The following is a 13,296-nucleotide window of genomic DNA, read 5'->3' as shown; positions in this document are numbered from 1 at the left end:
TGCTACAGGAGGGGAAACGGGGGCGACTGATGAAGGGAGGGCAGGGGTAGATAGGTGGAAATTCCCAAAATTTTCCTACCTTTTCCTGTGGTCATGGCTAGGTGGGGGGGGGTGTCATGTGACTGAGTGGGTGTGGGTGACGTCAAGCTAGCCATGCCCACTCAGTCACGTGCCCACCTAGCCATGCCCACCGAACCGGTAGCGAAAATTTTTGAAACCCACCACTTCAGCCTTGTCAGGGTTGAACTGCTCTTCTCCATCCAGACTCCTACAATCTCCAAACAATGGGAAAGAATCTTGATGGCATCACAAGGTGATTTGATGCAGAAATGTACATATCAATATCAATGCTGGTTAGTGATACTTCAAACCATGCCAATGGATGAACTCATCCAGCAGCTTTATTTAGATGTTAAATAAGAGACTGAGGAGAGAACAGAGTCCTGTGAGACCTTATGAAGCAGCAGTCTAGAGCTAGATCTTTTCCCGTATCTAATTTGACTGGCTCTAGAGAAAGAAAAACCAGTGTGCCTCCTAGCCTAATCTCCTAAATTGGTCCAAAAGAATAGCATGATTGATTTTACTGAAAGCCACTGATAGATCAAGGAGGGCAAAGAGGGATACATTACCACCATTCCGATCCCACCCAAGGACATCAATAAACCTGATCCAGTGTTTTTTGGCTAATACCCATCTTTGTTCCAGTGTTGGCGCCACATGCATAATCTGGCTCAACGCATATCTAAGAGTTTTTTCTTTCTTCTCATTGAACAATTTTTGCCAGACACAAACTCCATTATAAGGTGAGCAATAATGCATGTCATGGACTGGGATCTGTATAGTTTCTAATGGCCATTTCAGGCTGCTACAAGGATATCCCCAACAATTACAGGCTACTGCCCTCTATGGCTATTTTAGCTGGTGTGACTGGACAACCCATCCCCTGGCTCCTGCAGATTATCTGCCTGACATTATGCTTAGCCTATACTTTTCAAAATGCTTGTCAGGTTTTATATAGGCTTCTCATATACATGAGTTTAGTGCTCTTTTGAAGAGTGTTAGTCCAGTACTGTACAGTCACTTTATATAAGAGAGAGAGAGCTATATTGGTTAAGTTTTATTGGTTTTGTTGACAGTGAGTGCATTATATGTTTCCTATTGCTTCTGCTGACATTGATTTTTGTGTAGATGTACCTCATACTGTTTCTATTACTGGGAATGGGAAGAGAACATCATTTTGTCTACACCACAAGCTACTTTGTGTTGCCAGTCATGGCCACTCACTGCCAGCACTGCATTCATTCCCTTTTGAAAGAATGCTGAGCCAGTGTCCAAAAATAGCTGAGCTGACAGATTGCAGGAGCAGAGGAAGAATACAGAGTGAAAGTGGAAGGACGTCTCCAGATACTTGGTCTCTGCAACCTATTAGGAGGCAACAAAATACTGTAGGTGGCTAAATCCATCATTCAAAGCACATGCTAATGTCTGCTCAGCCATATCCCATCCACATGAATGAGAACAAGTGTTGTTTCTCCCACAGCTAAGTAGAGGGGAAACAAAGGAAGGGGAATCCAAATTTGACTCTCTTAATTTGTCCTGCTTTGAAACTGTAGGGACAGAACCCTTAGCTGGCTTCATTACAAAGGCAGAATAGGCAGTGGTGGGATTCAAGTAATTTAACAACCAGTTCTCTGCCCTAATGACTTCTTCCAACAACCAGTTTGCCAAACTGCTCAGAAAGTTAACAACTGGTTCTCCCAAAGTGGTGCAAACTGGCTGAATCCCACCACTGAGAATAGGGCTTGGCTAGTTGGCAGGACAGTTTACACCAGCATATTTTTCTGCTAGCTCATGGACTAGTACATTGCATTTCAATGTGGCTGTCTTTAGTTTCTCTTTAATTTCCACATGCTATTGTATAGCCAAGTAACCATTTATATTTTTTGTTTGTTCTTATTATCAGTCAGTAATTACTCAATGAAGGATAACTCAAAAATCAGAAATTGATTTCTCTGTAGGATTCATTCCTTGTTATTAAGAACTCGCTGAATAGCAGAGAGGGGGAAGAACATAAAATAACTCTCTAGAGAGACCAGCAATTTTCTTTGAATTAGGTTACTATGCATCCAGTTGACCTCTAGAAACCCTGGCTGGCTCCTAGATTTATAAATGTTTTGCAACCCAGATCAACCTACTATATATTCCTGGGAGCACCATAAATAAACAAGAGTGTTTTCCAGTAAAAATTAAATCCAAGGGACCAAAAGCAAACCCTTGTTTTTCCACTTTTAAAAGTGCATAGGGTATAGTTTTAAATTCATATTCTATTTTCAATCTTCTTCACAGACTTAATAGAAGCTATATCTAAGTACATTTTCATATATTTTTTGGGGGGGTAGGATACTGTGAATAAATCTAAAATTCATTTTTATTAGGGCCAACTGAGATTCACAGTCATAAGCTTTGAGTTTCTCAGAGTGGAAGTTAAACAAAAAGAAAGGAGAAGTAAATAAAATGCTAGTAAAGTTCATGCTGAGGAGAAATGAAGCAACATTTTCTCAGGAGATATGATGGAGGCAGTGGACCTTCTCTTTTGGGAATGCTATGCTTTATCTTTATTAAATACTAAATATTATTAGATACAGTATTAGAAAAATACTAATAATCACCAACTGAAGGTCTTAAAAGAAAATCAATGCATCACATTGATACTTACAACATTGCTAGGGTTGCCAGGTCTGCTTCCAAAAAATAGCGGACGGGGGGGGGGGGGTAGTAAAAAAATTAAAAAAAATTACAATTAAATTATATATTTTCTTACAAACATTTTAACACGTATTAAAATAATCACTTCAAAACTTTACTTAAAATTCAAAACATCAAATATATTATAATAATATGTAAAATATTAAATTACATTTTACTTTGCTGGCATGTGTATTTTTTATTTGACTGCGCAGCTTTGATCAATTCTTTGTGTTTAAGGAATAATTCTTTAATTTCAGTACAACGTTGAGAAATATTAAAAAATATACAAAGTTCACTTCGAACTGATGGTACAAGCAGTCGGTTACGTTCGTCAGTCCACAAATTTCCCATGACGCTGAAAATTCGTTCAACGTTTGCATTTGATACTGGAATTGATGCACAATACTGGAACAGTTTCAGTAAACTCGGAGCTGGCTCTTTCTTGAAAAAGTATGTCCACTTATCAAGGGATGAATCGCCCTGCAGATGAACATAAACTTCTTCTAAGGCAGAAATTTCATCGAAGAGAGTGTTGGGTGGAAGTTCTTCTCGCCATGGTGATAATAACCAGATGTTCGTCATTTCTTCTAAAGTTGGAGGATTATTGCGATCAATTAGATTGAAACAACTTAGCGTCTCATATACTGAATCGGTGAAATTATACCACTTTTCTAGGTACGCAATGGCTCTTTGATACACGTTGATGGCTTCTTTCTTGAACTTTTGCATGGCATTCTCAGGCAAATGTTTTTTACGTAAGGCAAATAAAACTTTCATTCCAAAAAACTGCTCATCGTATTTTTTTTGCAAAGAATCACGCAGCTTACACATGATAATGTGAAGATCACATGCAAGAATTTTCTTGCTTTCCAGCTTCAGTAGGGTGTCTTGCATTATTGACATGAAGAAGTGCATGAAATATAAATAAAATTCTGAAATTGTTGGTTCATCGTCCTTTGCGAGTTCATTTTCCTGATCCGAAATAAGGTTCCAGATAACCTTATGGCACTCATCAGATCCAAGAGAAATAAAATACGATTTTAGAGGTATCCAGTTTAAAAGAAGTCTTTCGACCGCTTTAAACAAACTTAACCAACGTGTTGGAACATGGCGCTAAACTTCATGGAATTCTGACTCGCAAAACTCAAAAAATGATTTCAACTCTTCTCGTTTCTTCGCAAAATTCGAAAATTCGGCAAAAACCTTCAGCACTACATTTTCGATATCAAAAGATAACTGCTTTAATGCATTTTTTGCGCTGTTATGTAAAATGTGATTATTGCAATGAGCATTCGATCTTTGTCTCATTCTAACTTATGAAAAAAAAGACAAAACGGGATTCTCCTATCTTTATTCTCTTAGACTGTACAGCTTTAGATTACGTACCATTTCATCATAAAGCTTTTGAATAAAAAAAATGTCCACTATTTTGTGAAAAAAAATAGTGAACATAATGTGAAAAAAGTGGACTGTCCGCTCAAATAGTGGACACCTGGCAACCCTAAACACTGCAAACTGGGGAATCTGCAACAAATGACCTAAATTTACTATTCAATCTAATCAGATTGTCCATTGTATGGGGTTATATGTAAAATAATAATTGGGTAATGTTCATACTTACAAAAATGAATTAAGTTTTAGATTACATGTTAGGTAAAAATCAATGAAATAACTGTAATGATTTAGGGAAAAGAGGTCTTTATTTTATTAGTTATTATGCTTTGTCCACAGGATTCCTAGCTGGATACTTAACTTTTGGGATTTTTAACTAAACAGGACATTGATTTTAAGATGACTATTTAGATAATGCAATTCAAAATGTAAATGTATGTAATACAATTCTTTCTGATCAGAAGCTATAACATTTATTTATCTTTGTAAAATGGTTATTTAAAAAATCAGAAACATATTTTTTCCATCTTCATCAATAGGCTCAGAATTTAAAAATAATTAATGAACATGTTAGTTCGGTTCATCATATGATTCTGTGCTCATTTAATAAATTATTTCATTGTTTACATTTATCACATACCCTCAAACAGTAAATATTTTCTAGCACTGTCTGGAAAGAAAAACCTTCCATAGTTTTACTGGAGTGACATGAATTGTATAACACAATACTGTAGTTATGCTGAACGCTTAAGAATTAAATCCTAAAGAAAACTTCTAAGATCAGAGATTGTACAGTTATTTTTGTTTGAGATCAATAGCAAATTGAAATACTGCACTCTGAAATATAATTCTGCTGAGAATTTGTAGAACTGCTGCCATTTGGAGTTGATGATCATTAAGATAAATCTTTTATCTCAGTTAAGAGATTATCTCTGTAAGCATACATATAAGAATGTAAAAAATGAATAAAAAGAGCAGAAAACACCATAATATCCTCACTTTTTCTAGATCTTGAAATCCAGGATGTGGATAATCTTAGACGCTTCTTCTGTCCTGGTTTGCCCTGTTACTGCCAATGGGGAGAGGGGACGACAGGGATGGGAGAGAAGTCACAAGATTCTATCTATCTATCATCTATTTATCCATCTACCCATCCACCCACCCATCATCTATCACAGCAGCCCATCTTGCAGTAGTCCAGTCCTTGGTTCCAGGCTGCATTCAGCTGGCTAGGTACAGTCATCTCTGCGCCAGAGCTCGACACTCCTATGGCTTCTTTCCAAGTGAATTTATTTGGGGAACTCACCACAAAGAGGTTTCCATAGAGTCTTTCAGTGTAGCATTAGTCATCGTACATGTCATTTGCAATGATTACACTATAACTGCGGACATCTGGAAAGCCAGTCATGTGCCTATAGTAGGCTTTATGACTTCATGAGAGGTCTGAATGGAATACTGACTGTCTGATCTGCAATTCAGCTGGTGTCATATTGCTTATGGCTGTGAGGTAAGCAGCATGGAGCTGCTTGGGGGTTACAATTACTGCATTACTTCTGGGCATAGGCAGTTGGGCCTGAAAAGAGGGGTAAGCATAGCAGAAAAAGACTCTGCAGTAATGAAGCAGAATCCTGGAAGGGAAGAAGAGGCTGCCTTGAGGATTTGGTAGGGCTGGTCAAGAGCCAAAGGCTTGATGCTCTCTGCTCTGGGTGGAATCCCAAGGGGTAGCTAAAGTCTAACAAGGCTGTGGACTTCACAGCCCCTGCTGGCAACATCTGCTTTTCCCCAGTAGGAGTAGAAAGGGGAGATTTGCCCCTCACTTCTCTGGTTTAGCATCATACAATGGGTGGCATCCCCACTCAAACACTCAGGGAAGCAAGAGTGGCCAGATCTTAGAATGACGCAGAGCAGCCCATACACCAGATAAGATCACATGGCTTTCTTACTATCTCTTCCGCGGGAGAACAGATTTAGAGTTGTGACAGGTCAAGGTGGTAGGGAGCAGCCTTGGTGGGAAAGGTGAATTCAGCCCCTGAGACCTTTGTGGCTTTTTCTGTTGTCCTCAGGGGCTCCAGGGCTGGTTCAGAGCCTCACTATCTGCTAGTAAAATGTCCATCAATTATCAGGGATTCATTAACATCAAGACCATTCATAGCACACTACTAAATACAACTGGAAATAGATTTCAGCTTATCACATCATCTAAAATGCCACTAAGGATATGATATAACATGTTTTGTACTATACTTAGACAATGGACTAAAATTTGTTATAAATCTTCTATAAAACTAAGATAGCTGCTGTGAGGTTGCTAAATTGCTTTTCTAAAGACAATTGATGCATGGATTGCTTGCCCCTTATCTCTTTAGTAATCAGGATATACATAACAACATAGCAAAGCTTTTTAAAAAAGTCATCTGCAAGCAGCTCCAAAACAAAACTTGAAACATAAATAGTAACAGAAGGTCACAAACAAGGATCATTTATGTAAAAAAACTGAAAAGGATGGAATTGATGCTTGGCCCTATTTTTCAGACATTCCTTTAAAATTACATTTAGTTTTTTAGCTTCTTATTTTCTTTTTTACTGAGTCAACAGCAATGTAAACAAAAAATTAGGATTAAAAAGAAAAATAAACCTTGGAGAAAAACAAAAGTGAAAAAAGAAGAATATTTGAAAAACAAAAACCCATGCAGTTCACAAGTATTTATTTTTTTATATGGCACCACCAAAGATTTCATCAACAATGAAGTTGAATTCCATATAAACTTTTTACCCATTCTTTGTATTTAACAAATTTATCTACTTAAAAAATGAGGATGACAGAGGGAGGGAGGGGGAGAGGGAGAGAGATGGGGGGGTGTCAAGAAAGGGAGGTTGGTCCTACCTGATATGCTCCTTCGCGTTGAGTGAAGACAGCATCCAGGAATGGGTAGTCCTCATCTGCTAGCCAATAGGACTGAGTCTGTCAAAACTGCGAGGACACACTTACACCAATGGTCCCCAGCTTTTGGCAAAGGCATAGAGACAGACCCGATGTGTCTTGTTCAGAAATGTTCCCCTCCCAATGGATCGAGGACCAGCCGGTCACTAGGGTGAGGCTGGATGCTGTCTCCATTCAACGAGAAAGAGCGTATCAGATAGGACCAATGCCACTTTTCCATTGTAGTGGAGACAGCATCCAGGAATGGGACATACCAAAGCGGTCGTGTCCTTACGGGTGGGTCACAGCCTGGTCCGAGGTCCCCTCATCTGCATGCACCCTCTGGAGGACCCGCCTACTAAAGCCCGCCTCAGCCGAGGCATAGCTGTCCAGTTTATATTGCTTGATGAAAGTGGACAGGGAGGACCATGAAGCCACATGGCAAACCTTTTCCAGAGAGGCTTGTGTTGCCCACGCCGCATTTGTGGCCGCACTCCTTGTGGAGTGTGCCATGATACTGTTGGGCAATGGAAGAGCCTGTATTTCAAATGATTTGGCAATACACGCCCTAATCTAGCGGCCCAGGGTTGATGGGATGACCTTGGCTCCTAACATAACATTTTTTGTAATGCAAATAAACCAGGTAGATGGTTAGCCTACTTGTTAAGGAAAAAACAAAAGCTATGTACTATAGAAAAAATAGAATACAAAGGTAAAGAGGTATATCAACAAAATATGATTTAAAAAGCCTTTTTAGAATTCTATACAAAGTTATATGCTAGGGATACAATTCAAGGCAAAGATATAGACAGATATTTACAGGAGGAGAATATCCCTGTAATTACACCAGAGCAAAGGGAAGGACTGAACTAACTAATAACTTCGGAAGAAATTATTTTAGCAATTAAACAGTTAAAGGGGGTAAAGCTCCAGGCACAGATGGACTGACAGCTGTTTATTATAAAAATTTGCAGTTAAAAATGGTAGAACCGCTTAAGGAACTATTTTGCAAGATTCAAGCCGGAGGAGATGTACCCCCTTCCTGGAGAACAGCTTTTATTTCATTGATTCCAAAGGAGGATCAAGACCGTACTCAACATAAGAATTATAGGCCAATATCGCTTTTAAATACTGATTACAAGATTTTTGCTAAAATATTAGCAAATAGGTTAATGGTAATCATGCAACAAATGATTCATAATGACCAGTCTGGATTTATAAGTGGGAGACAAATGAAAGGTAATGTAAGACAAATTGTAAACTTATTGGAATACTTGGAAAGGAACAACCAAGTCCCTGCAGCGCTTATCTTTTTGGATGCGGAGAAGGTATTTGATCGATTGAATTGGCAATTTTTATTGAAAATAATAGAAAAGATGCAGTTTGGAGAATACTTTACACAATCTATTAGAGCAATATATCAGAGACAAACAGCACAAATAATAATTAATGGTGGTTTAACAGAAATTTTTAAAATTGAAAAAGGAACAAGACAGGAATGGCCTTTATCACCATTATTGTTTATTTTAATTTTGGAACCTTTATTGAATAAAATACGAGGGTCAAATAAAATAAAGGGAATTAAAATTAGACATCATGATTATAGATTAAGAGCATTTGCAGATGACTTGGTTGTTACTTTAACTCAACCAGTACAATCAGCTACAGGTTTAATGGATATAATTAGCCAATATGGACAAATGTCTGGATTTAAAATAAATAAACAAAAAACAAAGATAATAACTAAAAACATGATGGCAAAGCAAAAAGAAGAACTAGAAAGACTAACAGGATTTGAAATAGTAAAAAAGGTTAAATATCTAGGGGTATATATCACAGCCTCAAATGTAAAATTATATAAAAATAATTATGAAATGTTATGGCAAAAAATACAGAAAGAGATGGAGAATTGGGGAAAACTACAATTATCTCTGTTGGGAAGAATAGCAGCAATAAAAATGAATGTTCTACCTAGGTTTCTATTTTTGTTCCAAATGATACCAATGCTCAAGAAAGATGAAAATCTGAGGGAATGGCAGAAGGGTATTAATAATTTTGTTTGGGCAGGGAAAAGACCGAGAATAAAGTTAAAAATAATGCAAGATGTACGTGAAAGAGGAGGTCTTAAAATGCCTAATTTAAGATTATACTATGAAGCAGCTGTCCTAACAATAATTAGTGATTGGATTAACTCAACAGAAGAAAGAATATTGAACATTGAAGGATATGATTTGTTATATGGCTGGCATGCTTATTTATTATATGATAAAAAGGTGGATAAGACTTTTAAAAGCCATATATTAAGGAATGCCTTGTTACGAGTTTGGAAAAAGTATCAATATAAATTAAATTATAAGATACCTATATGGGCAATACCCAGACATGCGATAGAGAATATAAGTGTAGAACAAAAGCAAGAGGTGATTACTTATAAAGAGCTTCTTAAAATGGAAGGGGGGGGGTATTGCAGTTAAAATCTTTAAATGCATTAAAAGAAGAAAGAATAATTCAAACTTGGTTTCAGTATGGTCAGTTGCAAGCTAGATGGAAAGAAGATCAGAGAATTGGTATCATGCAGAACGAGGAAAATTTGGTAAAACAAATTAGAGACCAAGGTCAAATGCATATAAAAAGATTATACAATGTATTGATAGAAATAGATTCAGAAACGGAATTAGTTAAGGATTGTATGATAAAATGGGCACAAAATATTCAGGAACCAATAACGATGGAAACTTGGGAAAAAATATGGGTTAGAAATTTAAAGCACAAAATTTAAGAGAAAATTTTTATAAAATGTTCTATAGATAGCATTTAGATCCTAAAAAGTTGGCTTGTATGTATCCGAATTTACATACTAAGTGTTGGAGATGTGATTGTGATGATGCCACTTATTATCATATATGGTGGACTTGTAAAAAAGTTAAAGCATTTTGGATTAAAATATGATGGATTATCCAAAATATTCTTAAAAAGAAGATAAAGTTTACTCCACAATTGTTTTTGTTGGGTATAATTACAGATTGTACGGTTATAGAGACTAAATTGATTTTAAATTTAATAACTGCAGCTAGACTTTTGGTGGCGCAATATTGGAAGAAGGAAGATTTGCCTACTATTGAAGAATGGACATTAAAAGTAGCGAATCTGGCAATGGCGAAGATTTCAGCATATTTGAAAGATCACTCACAAGAAAGATATATATCGGAATGGAGAAGATGGATTGATTATATTCAAAACAAATATCGGACTAAAAAGTATCAAATAGCTTATGAATGAATAGAAAAATTAAGAGTATTTATGTTTAGTTAGTAAAAGGGGAGTTAAAGTGTGAAGGGAGGGATAGGAATCCTTAGTTTATTAGCCTAGTTTAGCATATGATTGTTAATTGTTATACCCTGTATTTTGTTCTGGGAAGTTCAGGGAGGGTGGGGGGCCTTCAAGGAAGGGAGGGGGGATGGGGAAATACTTGTAAAAAAAATTTTTTTTTCCTTCTGTAAAACTCTAATAATAATAATAATAAAAAAGAATCACCTCCTGGTGATCTGACCTGCCGCTGAGTGGCCCTCAGCAGGCTCGAGCTAAAAGCTCTTCAAGCTGGCATTCGATGGTGATCGAAGTTGTCAAGTTGGCAGTATAGTATTCAAGTTGGCAGTATAGCTGTCTAGAAGCAATCCAGCAATTAGTAGATCTATGCAAAAAACACGTCTGTCTTTAGCTAGGACTGAGTCAAAAGCTGGGGACCCTTGGTGTAGGCATGTCCTCGCAGCTTTGACAGACTCAGACCTATTGACTAGCAGACGAGGACTACCCATTCCTGGATGCTGTCTCCACTACAATGGAGAACAAATAATATTTCTACTTTTTCCAAATTCCTGATATAATTGTTTAATGTTAGGAAGGAAAAGTATCTATCTGACCAGCAGGAATTCTAACCCTAGTTCATTAGACTTACCATTATTTGAAATCCTAGTCTTAACAACTATTAACTTTGTTGCAAGGTATCAGAATAACATTTCAAATCTGATATGCCAAAACCTCCATCGTATTCGTTTATAACATTTGCCTAAACCTTTTTTAAAAAATAATTATGGAAACAGAAAAAAAAAAATTGGCAACAGAAGAGTTTTTTAAAAATCAAATGTTATTTCTTTGTTCCTATTGTAGTATAATTTAAAATGCATAATTATAGGTTGGCCCTACATTAAAATTATATAAACTAGTTGTTCAATTAATTACTATCGACATAAATTTTTCCATTGCTAAAAATGTATTAGCAAGTCAATAAAAAGCATACAAATTAGTGGCACTATTTTACAATAACTTAATTTAAATCAACTATATTTCTTATATGGGGAGCCAAGTATAAATCTATACTATTCATTCTAAAAGCTGGATATTAATCAGTGTCTGGCAAATAGGTAGAAATAGAATTCAAAGGCAAGCAAATTCTTTATATCCCCGGGAATATGCTAGTGATACAGACATTGGGGTGTAACAAAGAAATATAATGGAGGAGAGGTTATACTCTAGATTCACAATTGAATTATGCACTGAAATACTCTGTAACTAAATACTGCCATGGAGGCAAAAATATCAACCTATATATTGCTGAATGAGAATGAATAAGGGAAGTTATAGTTTGCTGCTCAGCACATCTTTTTAGGAGAACATCTATGATTAATTGCCGAAGGGATTATTTTATGAAAGGGATAGGATGACACTACTAGAAGGTGGCAGTTTCCCTAGAGTCCCATAAACTAATAATGTTCTCCATCTTACTAAATAAGAGGGAAGTCTCAATGAGATCTAAGTAGATGCCAGCACTTGATCGAATTATCGGGGATTGAAAGCTAATCAGGAATTTAGATTAAGGCTACCAGGGAATTTCAGGGCTGAAGGTTGGACTGGAATGTTGAAAAAACATGGAACAAGGGAAAAACAAACCACTGCTAAAACAAACCACTGCTTCTTCAGAGCTGAAGAAGCTTCTTTGGATGGGAAGCAAAATGTCTACAAAGAAAAACCAGGAAGTCCACATGGATATACAGTAGTGACCCAAATTGTGGAAACCTTGTGTGTATTTTTGAGGTTTGATGACTAATAACACCACTTTTTTTCGGGGGGGGTGTTTCAAGATAATTAAATTCCACTGCTGGAATGGCCTGGGAATAGTCCAGACCCATGATAGTGAACCTATGACACATGTGAAAGCCTCTGGAGCCTGGGGAGGGCGAAAAACGGGCCTTGGGCCTTCTGAACCCACCGGAAGCTGGGAAATGGGCCATTTCTGGCCTCCGGAGGCTTCAGGGAGGCATACTAGGCCCAAAACGGGGTGCAGGAGTCGTGCGTGCATGTGCATTGAATTGAGTGTGGGCATGCGCATGCATGACCCCCTGCGCTCCCCCCCCAGTTTTGGCATGCGACAGCAGAAAGGTTAGCCATCACTAGCCCAGACCTAAACCCAGAGGTGGTATTCAGCCGGTTCAGATGAACCGGTAGCGGAAATTTTAACTGGTTCACCAAACTGGCAAATACCACCTCTCACTGGCCTTGTCCCTGCCCGCCTGCCCGCTCACCCCCACTCCACCCTATATATGTTGCCTTCACCACGCGGCCCAGCTAATCGCCTCTCCACACCTCCAACTCCTAAAACTGAGCTTTCCAATAATGGAAAAATCTAAGTTTTTTCTTTCAGGAAAAGCCCAAAAGAAATGAGATCAATTCTGAGGTATTTACAATACCACTGAAATGGCAAACAGCCTGCTCCAACATTTTTGCGAATGCAAATTTTTGTGAATGCAGTACATAATTAACCCAGTCTTTCAGGTTAGTCTCCTTCAATTAAAAATGTTCCTGCTCCTTCTGAACCTCTGCACAATGTACAAAATAATCTCTCTGCCAATATTAAATTTAAATATTATTATTAAAACAGCAAAACAAACCAAGCAAAGAACTATTAAAAACAGAGACAATATAAAAACCAAGGGCAAAAATTCCTTCTACAGTTAAAAGAATTCACATGCTCTCTAAAAGATTATGATCTTCTGTAATCAAAGAAAGCTTCATCAGCCAGGTGGATATTCCAAATACTGCTACAGAAATGCACCTACTTGAAATAATATCCTAGTGTCAGATGATGAGGAAGCAGTGAACAGAATTCTGAGTAAAAAAAGCTTCAGTTGACAAGAACATACAGTATACTGTGCCTTGGTTTATATACCATTAATCAGTTC

General features: G+C 37.3%; 1 protein-coding gene and 1 long non-coding RNA gene across 3 annotated transcripts in view; both read right to left on the bottom strand.

Annotated features, from left to right (window-relative positions):
* Window positions 1-13,296, bottom strand: part of CDYL (chromodomain Y like) — a 143,755-nt gene that overhangs the window by 35,402 nt on the left and 95,057 nt on the right. The gene's annotated exons all lie outside the window — the stretch shown is intronic.
* On the bottom strand, window positions 1,103-5,595 carry LOC117672448 (uncharacterized). Its single transcript, XR_004593247.2, has 4 exons — window positions 5,447-5,595; window positions 5,140-5,209; window positions 2,717-2,738; window positions 1,103-1,422 (listed from the first exon to the last, which is right to left on the bottom strand). It is a non-coding gene; the product is annotated as an uncharacterized LOC117672448 (long non-coding RNA).

This window comes from Pantherophis guttatus, chromosome 3, assembly GCF_059756535.1.
Source record: "Pantherophis guttatus breed Tessera chromosome 3, ASM5975653v1, whole genome shotgun sequence".
NCBI classification, from domain to species: domain Eukaryota; kingdom Metazoa; phylum Chordata; class Lepidosauria; order Squamata; family Colubridae; genus Pantherophis; species Pantherophis guttatus.
The sequence above is the reverse complement of the archived record's forward strand: the minus strand, read 5'-3'. Positions and strand labels throughout refer to the sequence as shown.